Below are 14,603 nucleotides of genomic sequence, written 5' to 3'. Positions count from 1 at the left end.
CCTTCAAAATGGCCACAGTCATAGCCTAATGAAGGAGCACGCATGCTCTGAATGCACACTCCTCCCTGCTCTCTCTCCAACCCGGAAGTGACGTACACGGCTGTCTGTGACCTTTCCTGAGTGTCTGGAAGTGCTGGGAAGCACCGGCGTCCCTGCACCCATCAGCTGCCTCTTTACCAGTGAGAAGATCGTCTTTCCCACAAGCAGATGCACCACAATATTAATCCCACATGCGCTGACATCTCATACATCTTGTGAGTTACCAATTGTCTTTCATGGAATAAAATGTCTTAAGAATGCTGCACTTAGATGGCGCTGCTCTCCTTCTGTCTAGCCTGTCACGAGCTGGCAGCCGTCCACAGTCAGCTTATCTAAGAACACTTCAACTGTCCTTGTGCCATAAATGTACCTCTCCCTATGTACTCGATGTGAAAGATAGTTCTAATTTCCCACTTTCTCTTTATCCAGCTGATCGAGCGCACATGATTGAATTAACTTTTTCCAGCGACCCCTGTGCCTCCCGTGTCTCCAGTGACCCCTGTGCCTCCCGTGTCTCCAGTGACCCCTGTGCCTCCTGTGTCTCCAGTGACCCCTGTGCCTCCTGTGTCTCCACTGACCCCTGTGCCTCCTGTGTCTCCACTGACCCCTGTGCCTCCTGTGTCTCCACTGACCCCTGTGCCTCCCGTGTCTCCACTGACCCCTGTGCCTCCTGTGTCTCCAGTGACCCCCGTGCCTCCCGTGTCTCCAGCGACCCCTGTGCCTCCTGTGTCTCCACTGACCCCTGTGCCTCCTGTGTCTCCACTGACCCCTGTGCCTCCCGTGTCTCCACTGACCCCTGTGCCTCCCGTGTCTCCACTGACCCCTGTGCCTCCCGTGTCTCCAGTGACCCCTGTGCCTCCCGTGTCTCCAGTGACCCCTGTGCCTCCCGTGTCTCCAGCGACCCCTGTGTCTCCAGCGACCCCTGTGCCCCCGTGTCTCCAGCGACCCCTGTGCCCCCGTGTCTCCAGCGACCCCTGTGCCCCCCATGTCTCCAGCGATCCCTGTGCCCCCCGTGTCTCCAGCGATCCCTGTGCCCCCCGTGTCTCCAGCGATCCCTGTGCCCCCCGTGTCTCCAGTGACTCCTGTGTCTCCAGCGACCCCTGTGACTCCTGTGTCTCCAGCGACCCCTGTGTCTCCAGTGACCCCTGTGACTCCTGTGTCTCCAGTGACCCCTGTGTCTCCAGCAACCCCCTGTGACTCCTGTGTCTCCAGCAACCCTAGTCTAGGGTTGCCACCTGTACGGTTTTCTCCCGGACAGTCTTGCTTTTGAATGATGTGTTCAGGTTTACTTCTGCCCAAGACCCGGACACATCATTCACATGGACTGCAGTGAGAGTGACATGTCTCCCCTCTCCATGACAGCAGCTTGGTTCAGCAGAGCAGAGTGTCAGTGTATCAAAGCTCCTCCCCTCCTCCTCCTTCTCCATTCTGTACACACACGAGGAGGAGGAGGGGAGCAGGGACGTACTGAAGTCAGGTCTGTAGAAAGTTTTTATTATGCTCTGTAGATGGAGGAGGGAGGGGAAGAGAGCGGCTGGAAAGGAGGACAAGGTAGAAAATATGCGGGGTGATCGAGGGGTTAGGAGGATATGTGTAGGGTCGCCGACTTTTCTTCAAGTCAAACCCAAACACAGCAATTTTTTTATAGTTTAAACTATACATATATTTTGCTATTAAATAACATTTCTAATCATATGAAGCTAATAACATGAGTCCCCCTTTACACCAGAGTCCACAGAGTCCCCCTTTACACCAGAGTCCACAGAGTCCCCCTTTTACATCTGAACTCACACTTTCACTGAAAGGGGGGGGGGGGCTCTGCAGACTCTGATGTAAGGGAGAATTCTGGGGCCTCTAACATAAGCGATGCTCTGGGAACCATGCTCTGAGAATTCAGATTTTCCTTAGTGTACTTACGCAGATGCAGGACAGAGAAGGGGGAGACTTCAGTCACAGACAGGGATGGATGGTGAGCTCATTCACCCCTTGGCACCTCTCATCCAGATGTATCTGAGGCTGCTGGACTTCAAATTTCTGGCCCCAACTTTCCTTTTATGAGGCACAGTCTCCAGAAACCCTTGTGACTCCTGTGTCTCTAGAAACCCTCGTGACTCCTGTGTCTCTAGAAACCCTCGTGACTCCTGTGTCTCCAGAAATCCTTGTGGCTCCAGAAACCCTCGTGACTCCTGTGTCTCTAGAAACCCTTGTGACTCCTGTGTCTCTAGAAACCCTCGTGACTCCTGTGTCTCCAGAAATCCTTGTGGCTCCAGAAACCCTCGTGACTCCTGTGTCTCTAGAAACCCTTGTGACTCCTGTGTCTCTAGAAACCCTCGTGACTCCTGTGTCTCCAGAAATCCTTGTGGCTCCTGTGTCTCCAGAAACCCTTGTGACTCCTGTGACCCCTGTGTCTCCAGCAACCCCTGTGACTCCCGTGTCTCCAGAAACCCTTGTGACTCCCGTGTCTCCAGAAACCCTTGTGACTCCCGTGTCTCCAGAAACCCTTGTGACTCCCGTGTCTCCAGAAACCCTTGTGACTCCCGTGTCTCCAGAAACCCTTGTGACTCCCGTGTCTCCAGAAACCCTTGTGACTCCCGTGTCTCCAGAAACCCTTGTGACTCCCGTGTCTCCAGAAACCTTTGTGGCTATGGTGTCCCTAGAAACCCTTGTGACTCCTGTGTCTCTAGAAACCTTTGTGGCTACGGTGCCTCCAGAAACCCTTGTGACTCCTGTGTCTCCAGAAACCCTTGTGACTCCTGTGTCTCCAGCAACCCCTGTGACTCCTGTGGCTCTATCAACCCCTGTGCCTCTAGAAACTCCTGTGTCTCCAGTGACCCCTGTGACTCCTGTGACCTCTGTGGCTCCAGCAACCCCTGTGACCCCTGTGTCTCCAGCAACCCCTGTGACTTCTGTGTCTCCAATTACCCCTGTGACTTCTGTCTCTCCAATTACCCCTGTGACTTCTGTGTCTCCAGTGACTCCTCTGTCTCTGGAAACTTCTGCGACCCCTGTGCCTCCAGCATTAACTGTGGCTGTGCCTGATCTGCGCCACCTGGTACAACCAGGCGGAGACAGCCTGCTCACATGACATGCAAGAGGTAGATATGTAGATATTCGCCAGCACACCACGGATCATCAATTTCATCCAAACGGTGTAGTGCAACATTTTGGAGCCACGCAGGACCCCTTTGTCAGGCATGGGTCTTGCCTGACGAATCGGTCCTGCGTGGCTCCTAAACATTGCACCGTTTTGTAATGTGATCATTCTCGAATTAAAAAAACGTTTGGATGAAATTGATGATCGCTGGTGTGCTGGTGAATATCCACATATCGTATAGGTTCCAGTGTCCAGCTGGCGATCGCTACAGCACCCAGTACCTTAAGAGCACTTTCACAATGAGGTGGGGGTGCATCAGCGGTAAAGCACTGCTATTTTTAGTGGCACTTTACCATCATTTTAGTGGCACTTTACCATCATTTTAGTGGCACTTTTCCACCGCTAGCAGGGCCCTTTTACCCCCTCCCCCCGCTATCGGACGTCAAAAGGGTTAAAAGCACCCGCAAAGCGCTGCTGCCAAAGCGTTTAGCGGGCACTTTGGCAGGGCTGGCCATTGATTTCAATGGCTGGGGCATTTTAGGAGTGGTGTATTCACAGCTCCCATGATGCCCCAAAGATGCTGCATGCAAGACTTTTTTTACCGTCCTGCCAGTGGGAAAGCACTCGGGCTTTCACATTGAGGTGGCAGGGGAGGCCTTTTTTCAGCTTTACATGCGCCATTTATAGCCCTTTAGCGCTTGAAAAATGCCTCAGTGTGAGCCTAATGCCGCGTACACACGATTGGAATTTCGGCTCGCAAAAGACCGATGAGAGTTTTTTCGAAATGCGACCGTGTGTAACGCTCCATTGAACTTTTGCTGGCCGAATTCCAGCCAGCAAAAGATTGAGAGCATGCTCTCAATTTTTCGGTCGGGAAAAGTTCCTATCCGGAAATGCGATCGTCTGTGGCAATTTCAACGTGCAAAAAACCCATGGAGGTGGGAACATGATGCTTTGGGGTGGTTTCTCTGCTAAAAAGGTACAGGCCGACTTTGCAGCATTGAAGGGTCAATGGATAGGGCCGTGTATTGTAAGATCTTGGAGGAGAACCTTCTTCCCTCATCCAGAACACTGAAGATGGGTCATGGATGGGTCTTCCTGCATGACAATGACCCAAAACATACCACCAAGGCAACAAAGGAGTGGCTCAAGAAGAAGCCCATTAAGGTCATGAAGTGGCCTAGTCGGTCTCCAGACCTTAATCCTATATAAAATGTATGGAGGAGTTACCGAGAGACAGCCAAGAAACTTTAAGGATTTAGAGAAGATCTGTAGAGAAGGGAGAAACAAAACCCCTCCTGAGATGTGTGGAAAGCTGATCACCACCTACAAGAAACGTCTGACCTCTGTGATCACCACCAACTACTAAGTCATGTTTTGTGAAGGGGATCAAATACTTATTTTACTCACTGAACTGCAACTCCATTTGTAACATTTGTATTCTGTGTGTGTTTTTTCTGGATTTTTGGTTGATATTCTGTCTCTATCAAATAAAACACACCTATGATAAATATTATAGACCCTTCATTTCTATGTAAGCGGGTAAATCTTACACGATCTGCAAGGGAGCCAATCATTATTTTTCCCTCTGTAGATGACAGGTCATGATGGGACCTGTAGTAGCAGAGCGGTGAGAGAAGTGGACAGGAGCCTGAAAGAAGCCGCAACTGCAATCCCAATGTAAAAGCCTGAGTGCTTTCACACCAAGGCGCTGCGCTAGCAGGGCGTCAAAAAAAGTCCTGCAAGCAGCTTCTTTGCAGCCTTTTGGAGTGGTGAATACAACGCTCCTAAAGCGCCCCTTCCCATTGAAATCAATGGGAAGCGCATGTAAAACGCCAGAAAAACGCCTGAAAAACGCTGTTGGCAGCAGCGTTTTGTGGGCGCTTTTAACTCTTTATTTGGCCACTAGCAGGGGTTAAAATCACCCCAATAACGCTCAAAAAACGCTGGTAAAGCGCTGCTAGTTTAAGCGGCGCTTTACGAGCGTTTTTCTGGTGCTGATATTGTGAAAGGGCTCTTAAAGCACCTGGGCTTTCACATTGGGACTGCAGATGAGGCTTCTTTCAAGCGCTTTTCAGGCGCTTTTTTTTAACGCTAAAACGCCTGAAAAACGCCCCAGTGTGAAAGGGGTCTAAGTATTTTTATGCAGCATAACAAAGCACTAAGACCCCTTTCACACCACACCGCTGATAGCGGCGGTGGTAAAACGCCGCTATTTTTAGCGGCGTTTTACCGCCGGATTTGCATCCCATTTCGGCCGCTAGCGGGGCGCTTTTACCCCCTGCTAGCGGCCGCGAAAGGGTTAAAAACGCCGGCAATACGCCGCAATAGCGGCGTTTTGCCGGCGGCATTACAGCGCTGCCCCATTGATTTCAATGGGCAGCAGTGGTGGAGGAGCGGTAGCAAGCGTTCAAGCAAACAAAATGATTTCTTGAGCCTCAGATATACCTCTCCGAGAGATCATAAAGTGTCTAAAGTATTTAAAGTGAAAGTACAGATACTGAAGAGAGAAACAGATCTACCATTTTATGTAGAATGACAAGATTGAACAGTTGAACCGCGGTTTGTTATACTTTATTCAACATGTTTGTACATGCGCTGCCTGCTGCTAAATTGTCAGTGTTATATATGAAGAAAGTTAAAGCGGAGGTCCACCCTAAAGTGGACCTTCCGCTCATCGGAACCCTCCCCCCCTCCGGCGCCACAATCGGCACCTTTCAGGGGGGAGGGGGGTGCAGTTACCTGGATAATCTAGGTAACTGCACCCACTTCCGGGATAGCTCTCTGCGGAAAGGGGCGTAACTTACGCCCCTTTCCGCAAGTGCCCGCCCCTTCCCGCAAGTGCCCCGCTGCCTGCTGGGAAACACACAGATCCCAGAGGCAGCGGGAACCGTCCTTATTGCGCAGCGCAACTCGCGCATGCGCAGTAGGGAACCGGGAAATGAAGCCGAAAGGCTCCATTTCCTGATTCCCATACCCAAGATGGCGGCGGCAGCACTCGAGTACCGATCTAGAGATCGGCTTCGGGTGCCGACATCGCGGGCGCGCTGGACAGGTAAGTGTCACTATTTTAAAAGTCAGCAGCTGCAGTATTTGTAGCTGCTGGCTTTTAAAAAAAAAAAAAAAAACGCGGACTCCCGGCGGGCTCCCGCTTTAATAAAGAAGATATCATAGAGGTTTGGTGGGCCCTTTAACCAGTTGAGACCCGCAATATAGCCGAATGACGGCTACAGCGCGGATCTCCTTTGCCGGGACTACGTCTATTGATGTAGTCCCGTGCACGAGTGGCCTGCACGCCTCCTGAGGGGCGCGTGCGGCGCGCTCTGTGATCGGCGAGTCTATGAGACGCGCCTGATCACCGATCCGAGCAAGGGGTCGATCCCGACCCCTTATCACGTGATCAGCTGTCAGCCAATGACAGCTGATCATGTGATATAACGGAGCCGGTAATCAGCTATTATTCCTCCTCGCGCTGACAGCGAGGAGAGAAAAAAAAAGAGCCGATCACCGGCGGCCGTGATCGGGACATCAGTCCCGATCACGGCCAGCCCTGCCAGTGCCCACCTGCACCCTGCTTTGCCACATAAATAAAAAATGTGCCCCCCCCCTGTCAGTGCCACCCAGCAGTGCCCACAGTGCCACCCAGCAGTGCCCACAATCTGCCTCAACAAAGGTGCTGCACCCCAGTGCCACATATCCGTGCCCAGCAGTGCCGCCCATCAGTGCCCAGCAGTGCCACCTATCAGAGCCACCTATCAGTGCCTATCAGTCCCATCTATCAGTGGTACCTATCAGTGCCCCTTAGTGCCACCCATCCGTGCCATCTTATCTGTGTCCATCTTTGCCCATCAGTGCCGCCTTATCTGTGCCCATCGGTGCCGCCTTATCTGTGCCTATTAGTGCCACCTTAACTATGCCTATCAGTGCCCACCAGTGCAGCCTATCAGTGCCCACCAGTGCAGCCTATCAGTGCCGCCTCATCAGCGCACTTCAATGAAGGAGAAAAATGACCTGTTTGCAAAATTTTATAACAAACTATTAAACATGATTTTATTTTATTTTTTGCATCTTTTTTTGTTTGTTTAGCAAAAAATAAAACTCCGAGCTGTAATTAAATACCACCAAAAGAAAGCTCTATTGGTGGGAAAAAAAAATAATAAAAATGTAATTTGGGTACAGTGTTGTATGACCGTGTAATTGTCATTCAAAGTGCATCAGCGCTGAAAGCTGAAAATTGGTCTGGGCAGGAGGGGGGTTTAAGTGCCCAGTAAGCAAGTGGTTAAACCTACAGCTTCCATAGAACGGTGCTAGAGGAATTATAGAGTAATGCCTCGTACACACGATCAAACAATCCGGTGGAAAAGTCCGCCGGACAATCCCGCCTTGTGTGGGCTCCGGCGGACTTTTTTTTTTTACCCAAAAGTCCGGCGGACTAAGAAAGTATTTTTTGCACTCCAATCCGGCCGTGTGTGTGCCAGTCCGCCGCACTTTTGAAATAAATGAACTTTTCCCGCCCGGAGAAAAGTCCGCTCATTTTGAGCGCGTCTCCAGGTAGGCGGGGCCCGCGAAGGAGGCATCGCTGGCCCCGTCACCTGGTATGGACTTAAAGGGGAACCCCTACGCTGAAAAAAATCGGCGTGGGGGTCCCCCTCAGGTCCATATCAGACCCTTATCTGAGCACGCTACCCGGCCGGCTAGGAAAGGGGGTGGGGACGAGCGACCGGCCCCCCCTCCTGAGCCGTACCAGGCCGAGTGCCCTCAACATGGGGGGGTGCCTTGGGGAAGGAGGGGGGGCTGCGCAGCCCCCCACCCCAAAGCACCTTGTCCCCATATTGATGAGGACAAGGGCCTCTTCCCGACAACCCTGGCCGTTGGTTGTCGGGGTCTGCGGGTCGGGTGGCTTATCGGAATCCGGGAGCCCCTTTAATAAGGGGCCCCTGGATCCCGGCCCCCCCACCCTATGTGAATGAGTATGGGGTACAATTTACCCCTACCCATTCACCTGTAAAAAAAAAAAAACACAACACACAAGGGTTAAAATAGTTTATTGCACAGCTCCGGGGGTCTTCTTACCTCTTCGGGGGTCTTCTCGCCAGACTCCTCCGCTATCTTCTGCTCTTTTGCTAGCTCTTTCACTAGCGGAGGAGCCCGGCTTTCTTCTTCGCCGCCGCCCTCTTCTTCCGATTTCGGGGGTCTTGTCCCCCTCTTCGGTTCTTCTTGCCGGGCCACCGTGCCTTCTTCTAGCTCTTTTACAGGCGGTGGCCCGGTCTTCTGTCACCATCTTCTGTTCTTCTCTTCAGATGTTGCCTCGTCGCTGTCTCTGCTCACTATGACGGGGACGCGGCGCGTCCTCCTCACCATTCTTCTGGTTAACCCATTTATGCTTCATTGCCCAACTGGACTTGACCTCGGCTCAGATCCTGGACTAAGGCTTGCATGGTGCTCCACACCCCTGGCACCCGTGCCACTCGGTGTCCACCAAGTCTCTGTCTCCATCTCCAGAGGCTTCAAGGACCCGGGGTGCAAGGGAGGCCTCCCCACTACTTCTGTCTCACCTCGGGTACGTGGCCCTCATGACAGGCTGACTGAACGTACACACCAATGTACTACCAGGAGCAAAACCGAGGATTTCCATTTCCAGACATTTCTGTAGAAAATTTTCAAATTTTTACAAAATTCTGCAATTTCTGTAAAATGGGATGAAGGAGATGAGGGGGGGGGGGGGGGCAGAACAAGGGGGGCGTGGCTACAGAATCTATTTTTACTTCTACAGAACCATTTCTTCAGCATCTTATTGGCTGGATTATTTTATGGTTTATTTATAGAAAGAAAGAAACAGACCGGAAAGGAAAAATACTCAGAGATTATCAGCCTCAGCAATTGTGTCTGTTTTACAGCAGTCCTGAGAACTAGGAACACACACCATTGCACGCTCCTAATTCTCTGCAGTAATTAAATCCTGACTCTGACCCCCCCCCATCCACTTCAGTCTTGCACGGTTGTACCGGCTCCTCCCCCTGGACTGAAACGACTCCCCCTGATTTCACTGCACACTGTGAGCTTCTCACAATGTGCATCAGAAGCTGCAGCAAGTCATAGAGCCCCGCCTTATTTCCTGTCTGGAGGACGCCCAGCATCATCTAGTACTTTCCTCCTCAGCCTGACTGTCCCTGGCCCCACCCCTTTCCTCCATATCCCGACTGTCCCTGGCCCCACCCCTTTCCTCCATATCCCGACTGTTCCTGGCCCCACCCCTTTCCTCCATATCCTGACTGTCCCTGGCCCCACCCCTTTCCTCCATATCCCGACTGTCCCTGGCCCCACCCCTTTCCTCCATATCTGACTGTGCCTGGCCCGCCCCTTTCCTCCATATCCTGATTGTTTCTGGCCCCACCCCTTTCTCCATATCCTGACTGTCCCTGGCCCGCCCCCTTTCATTTATTCAGTTCTTTCAATCACAGGGGGCTCATCATCAGGGCTGCTGTTAGAAATCACGGGGCCCCATACTGGCCCATCGGGGCCAGAAGTGACTGGTACATAGATTTATCAGTTCCTTTCTCTGCAGCCTCAGCTGCACAGATGAATGAATAGGAAGCTCTCGGAGGCCTCCTGCTCATTCACAAACAGTTTGCTATGCTTCCATGATGAATGGACTCAGGAGTGATTGGTACCGATTGCTCACTGTGATCATTCAGGAAAGGAAGGGGCTGGTAAATTACATATTTACCTGCCCCTTTCCCCGCTCTCCATCCTGAAACATCCCCGTTTGACCGCAGCAGCTTCCGGCGGGAGAGAAGAGGAGGGAATCCGGGAATGCTGCAGGGGAAGGGGGCATCTTGGGGGGCCCGGGCAGCAGACGGAAGGGGTGCATGTACTAGAACCAATCCCCCTGCAGTGCAGCTGGAGGGGGGGAGAGGAGGAGAAGCCGAACTGCTGCAGGGGGGAAGGGGCACACTTGGGGGGCCCGGGCAGCAGACGGAAGGGGTGCATGTACTAGAACCAATCCCCCTGCAGTGCAGCTGGAGGGAGGGAGAGGAGGAAAAGCCGGAATTGCTGCGGGGGGGGGAAGGGGCACACTTGGGGGGCCCGGGCAGCAGATGGAAGGGGTGCATGTACTAGAACCAATCCCCCTGCAGTGCAGCCAGAGGGAGGGAGAGGAGGAGAAGCCGGCAACGGTGTGAGGGAAAGGGGCACATGTGGGGGGCCCGGACAGAAGATGGAAGGGGCGCATGTACTAGAACCAATCCCCCTGCAGTGCAGCTGGAGGGAGGGAGAGGAGAAGCCGGAATTGCTGCGGGGGGGGGGGGGAAGGGGCACACTTGGGGGGCCCGGGCAGCAGACGGAAGGGGTGCATGTACTAGAACCACTCCCCCTGCAGTGCAGCTGGAGGGAGGGAGAGGAGGAAAAGCCGGCATTGCTGCGGGGGGGGGGGGGAAGGGGCACACTTGGGGGGCCCGGGCAGCAGATGGAAGGGGTGCATGTACTAGAACCAATCCCCCTGCAGTGCAGCTGGAGGGGGGGAGAGGAGGAGAAGCCGAACTGCTGCAGGGGGGAAGGGGCACACTTGGGGGGCCCGGGCAGCAGACGGAAGGGGTGCATGTACTAGAACCAATCCCCCTGCAGTGCAGCTGGAGGGAGGGAGAGGAGGAAAAGCCGGAATTGCTGCGGGGGGGAAGGGGCACACTTGGGGGGCCCGGGCAGCAGATGGAAGGGGTGCATGTACTAGAACCAATCCCCCTGCAGTGCAGCCAGAGGGAGGGAGAGGAGGAGAAGCCGGCAACGGTGTGAGGGAAAGGGGCACATGTGGGGGGCCCGGACAGAAGATGGAAGGGGCGCATGTACTAGAACCAATCCCCCTGCAGTGCAGCTGGAGGGAGGGAGAGGAGAAGCCGGAATTGCTGCGGGGGGGGGGGAAGGGGCACACTTGGGGGGCCCGGGCAGCAGACGGAAGGGGTGCATGTACTAGAACCACTCCCCCTGCAGTGCAGCTGGAGGGAGGGAGAGGAGGAAAAGCCGGCATTGCTGCGGGGGGGGGGGGGGGGGGGGAAGGGGCACACTTGGGGGGCCCGGGCAGCAGATGGAAGGGGTGCATGTACTAGAACCAATCCCCCTGCAGTGCAGCTGGAGGGGGGGAGAGGAGGAGAAGCCGAACTGCTGCAGGGGGGAAGGGGCACACTTGGGGGGCCCGGGCAGCAGACGGAAGGGGTGCATGTACTAGAACCAATCCCCCTGCAGTGCAGCCAGAGGGAGGGAGAGGAGGAGAAGCTGGTAACGGTGCGAGGGAAAGGGGCACGCGTGGGGGGCCCGGGCAGCAGACGGAAGGGGCGCATGTACTAGAACCAATCCCCCTGCAGTGCAGCCGGAGGGAGGGAGAGGAGGAGAAGCCGGGATGGTGGGGGGGGGGGAAGGGCACACTTGGGGGGGCCCGGGCAGCAGACGGAAGGGGTGCATGTACTAGAACCAATCCCCCTGCAGTGCAGCCGGAGGGAGGGAGAGGAGGAGAAGCCGGCAGCGCTGAGGGGGGAGACAGAAGAGGATCGGTGTCTGCAATAAAAGACAGTACGGCCGGCACTCCTGCTCAGCAGTTACCTGGGCCCCCCTTTTGAACTGGTCCGGGCCCATTACAGGAGGGCTGGCTGTGCTGCCTTATCAGCGGCCCTGCTCAGCATCACCAGTAGGTGTTATCATGCAAAAACAGCCTGCCTTGGAACGCCCACTCTTCCCCCATGTCAGCCCACTGCTTGTATCAGGACTGGGGGCTCTTGGGAGGAGTACTGAGGCCCGGTGCTGGGATGCCTTCAGGACGTTATGTACCGCCCCCTGACGGCCCCTCCCACCAGCCATGATCTGCCTGCATTGCATAGAGAAGCACAGAGACCCGGGAACAATGTCATTGGAAGTAAAAAAAAAAAAAGATATGTAAAAAAAAAATTACATTTGGAAATGGCGTATTGTAGTGGCAAAAAAACAAAATTGTCCTAAATACACATAAAAAAAAAAAAAATGAAACTCATTCCAATTTCTGTGAAGCCGTAATCATTAAACTATAAAAACATTTCATTGCTGGAAGATCTTCTATTCAGCTAGAACTGGATGGATGGCGGTCTTCATTCCACTCCCCCCCTCCCCCACACACAGCTCAGTCTGTCATCTGATCCCAGGTCAGGCTACTGCTGATGTGGCAGTATATGAACATCTGTATATGAACATCTGTATATGAACATCTGTATACAGCTGGCTCGTTGGTCTAGGGGTATGATTCTCGCTTAGGGTGCGAGAGGTCCCGGGTTCAAATCCCGGACGAGCCCCATGTTTTGTCATCATAATACAACATTTGGAAGGATTAGTGACATCCCAGGTATAGGAGGAGATTTAGGAGTATAAAAAGTGCCAAAACATCCGAAGAAGTTTCCTAAACTCATCAGAACACAATAGAGAATTCAGAATATAAATGAATCAAATGGAGGCGCATTATGAGGGGTTCCCACCATCCCTGTGCTGAGTTCCCGGGTCTGTACACCCGCTGTGCCCATTATGAGGGGTTCCCACCATCCCTGTGCTGAGTTCCCAGGTCTGTATACCCGCTGTGCCCATTATGAGGGGTTCCCACCATCCCTGTGCTGAGTTCCCGGGTCTGTACACCCGCTGTGCCCATTATGAGGGGTTCCCTCCATCCCTGTGCTGAGTTCCTGGGTCCGTACCCCGCTGTGCCCATTATGAGGGGTTCCCACCATCCCTGTGCAGAGTTCCCAGGTCTGCACACCCGCTGTGCCCATTATGAGGGGTTCCCACCATCCCTGTGCCGAGTTACCGGGTCTGCAGGGGTTCCCACCATCCCTGTGCTGAGTTCCCGGGTCTGTACACCCGCTGTGCCCATTATGAGGGGTTCCCACCATCCCTGTGCTGAGTTCCCGGGTCTGCACACCCGCTGTGCCCATTATGAGGGGTTCCCACCATCCCTGTGCTGAGTTCCCGGGTCTGCACACCCGCTGTGCCCATTATGAGGGGTTCCCTCCATCCCTGTGCTGAGTTCCCGGGTCTGTACACCCGCTGTGCCCATTTTTAAGGGTTCCCACCATCCCTGTGCTGAGTTTCCTTAGCACTGCATCCAATTGTCTTTTGCAGACTAGTGATGGACGAAGTTCCGACGGGACGTTTCGTGGACGTGGCCAAAAGTTTGCGGCGGGCCCCATTGACTTTAATGCCAGGCGAACCTTAAAAACTTACAGGTCATATATTTTCAGCCACAAAATACTTACTAGCTGTGCACACATAGTCCCACCACATGGACACTGACATAACAAAAGTATTAAGTGAATCTGGGATCGACTGCTGATGTGGCAGTATATGAACATCTGTATATGAACATCTGTATACAGCCGGCTCGTTGGTCTAGGGGTATGATTCTCGCTTAGGGTGCGAGAGGTCCCGGGTTCAAATCCCGGACGAGCCCCATGTTTTGTCATCATAATACAACATTGGAGGAATAGGGGGAGATTTATGAATATAAAAAAAGTGTCAAAAATATCCGAAGAAGTTTTCCAAACTCATCAGAACTGAACACAATAGAGAATTCAGACTATAAATGAATCAAATGGAGGCCCATTATGAGGGGTTCTCACCATCCCTGTGCTGAGTTCCCGGGTCTGTACCCCTGCTGTGCCCATTATGAGGGGTTCCCGCCATCCCTGTACTGAGTTCCCGGGTCTGTACACCCGCTGTGCCCATTATGAGGGGTTCCCACCATCCCTGTGCTGAGTTCCTGGGTCTGTACACCCGCTGTGCCCATTATGAGGGGTTTCCACCATCCCTGTGCTGAGTTCCCGGGTCTGTACACCCGCTGTGCCCATTACGAGGGGTTCCCACCATCCCTGTGCTGAGTTCCCGGGTCTGTACCCCTGCTGTGCCCATTATGAGGGGTTCCCGCCATCCCTGTACTGAGTTCCCGGGTCTGTACACCCGCTGTGCCCATTATGAGGGGTTTCCACCATCCCTGTGCTGAGTTCCCGGGTCTGTACACCCGCTGTGCCCATTATGAGGGGTTCCCACCATCCCTGTGCCAAGTTCCCGGGTCTGTACACCCGCTGTGCCCATTATGAGGGTTCCCACCATCCCTGTGCTGAGTTCCCGGGTCTGTACACCCGCTGTGCCCATTATGAGGGGTTTCCACCATCCCTGTGCTGAGTTCCCGGGTCTGTACCCCTGCTGTGCCCATTATGAGGGGTTCCCGCCATCCCTGTACTGAGTTCCCGGGTCTGTACACCCGCTGTGCCCATTATGAGGGGTTTCCACCATCCCTGTGCTGAGTTCCCGGGTCTGTACACCCGCTGTGCCCATTACGAGGGGTTCCCACCATCCCTGTGCTGAGTTCCCGGGTCTGTACCCCTGCTGTGCCCATTATGAGGGGTTCTCACCATCCCTGTGCCAAGTTCCCGGGTCTGTACACCCGCTGTGCCCATTATGAGGGTTC

The 14,603-nt window shown here is 53.8% G+C and overlaps 2 non-coding genes across 2 annotated transcripts; both read left to right on the top strand.

The window, feature by feature from the left end:
- The first annotated feature begins 12,369 nt into the window (after positions 1 to 12,369).
- TRNAP-AGG (transfer RNA proline (anticodon AGG)) lies at positions 12,370 to 12,441 on the top strand. Its single transcript has one exon. It is a non-coding gene; the product is annotated as a tRNA-Pro (tRNA).
- A 1,073-nt stretch (positions 12,442 to 13,514) lies between these two features.
- On the top strand, positions 13,515 to 13,586 carry TRNAP-AGG (transfer RNA proline (anticodon AGG)). Its single transcript has one exon. It is a non-coding gene; the product is annotated as a tRNA-Pro (tRNA).
- Positions 13,587 to 14,603: the final 1,017 nt, after the last annotated feature.

The sequence above is a fragment of the Lithobates pipiens genome, unplaced genomic scaffold, assembly GCF_037356315.1.
Source record: "Lithobates pipiens isolate NorthernLeopardFrog02 unplaced genomic scaffold, aLitPip1_a1.2 Scaffold_19, whole genome shotgun sequence".
Taxonomy (NCBI): Eukaryota; Metazoa; Chordata; class Amphibia; order Anura; family Ranidae; genus Lithobates; species Lithobates pipiens.
This window is presented reverse-complemented; position numbering and strand designations above follow the sequence as displayed.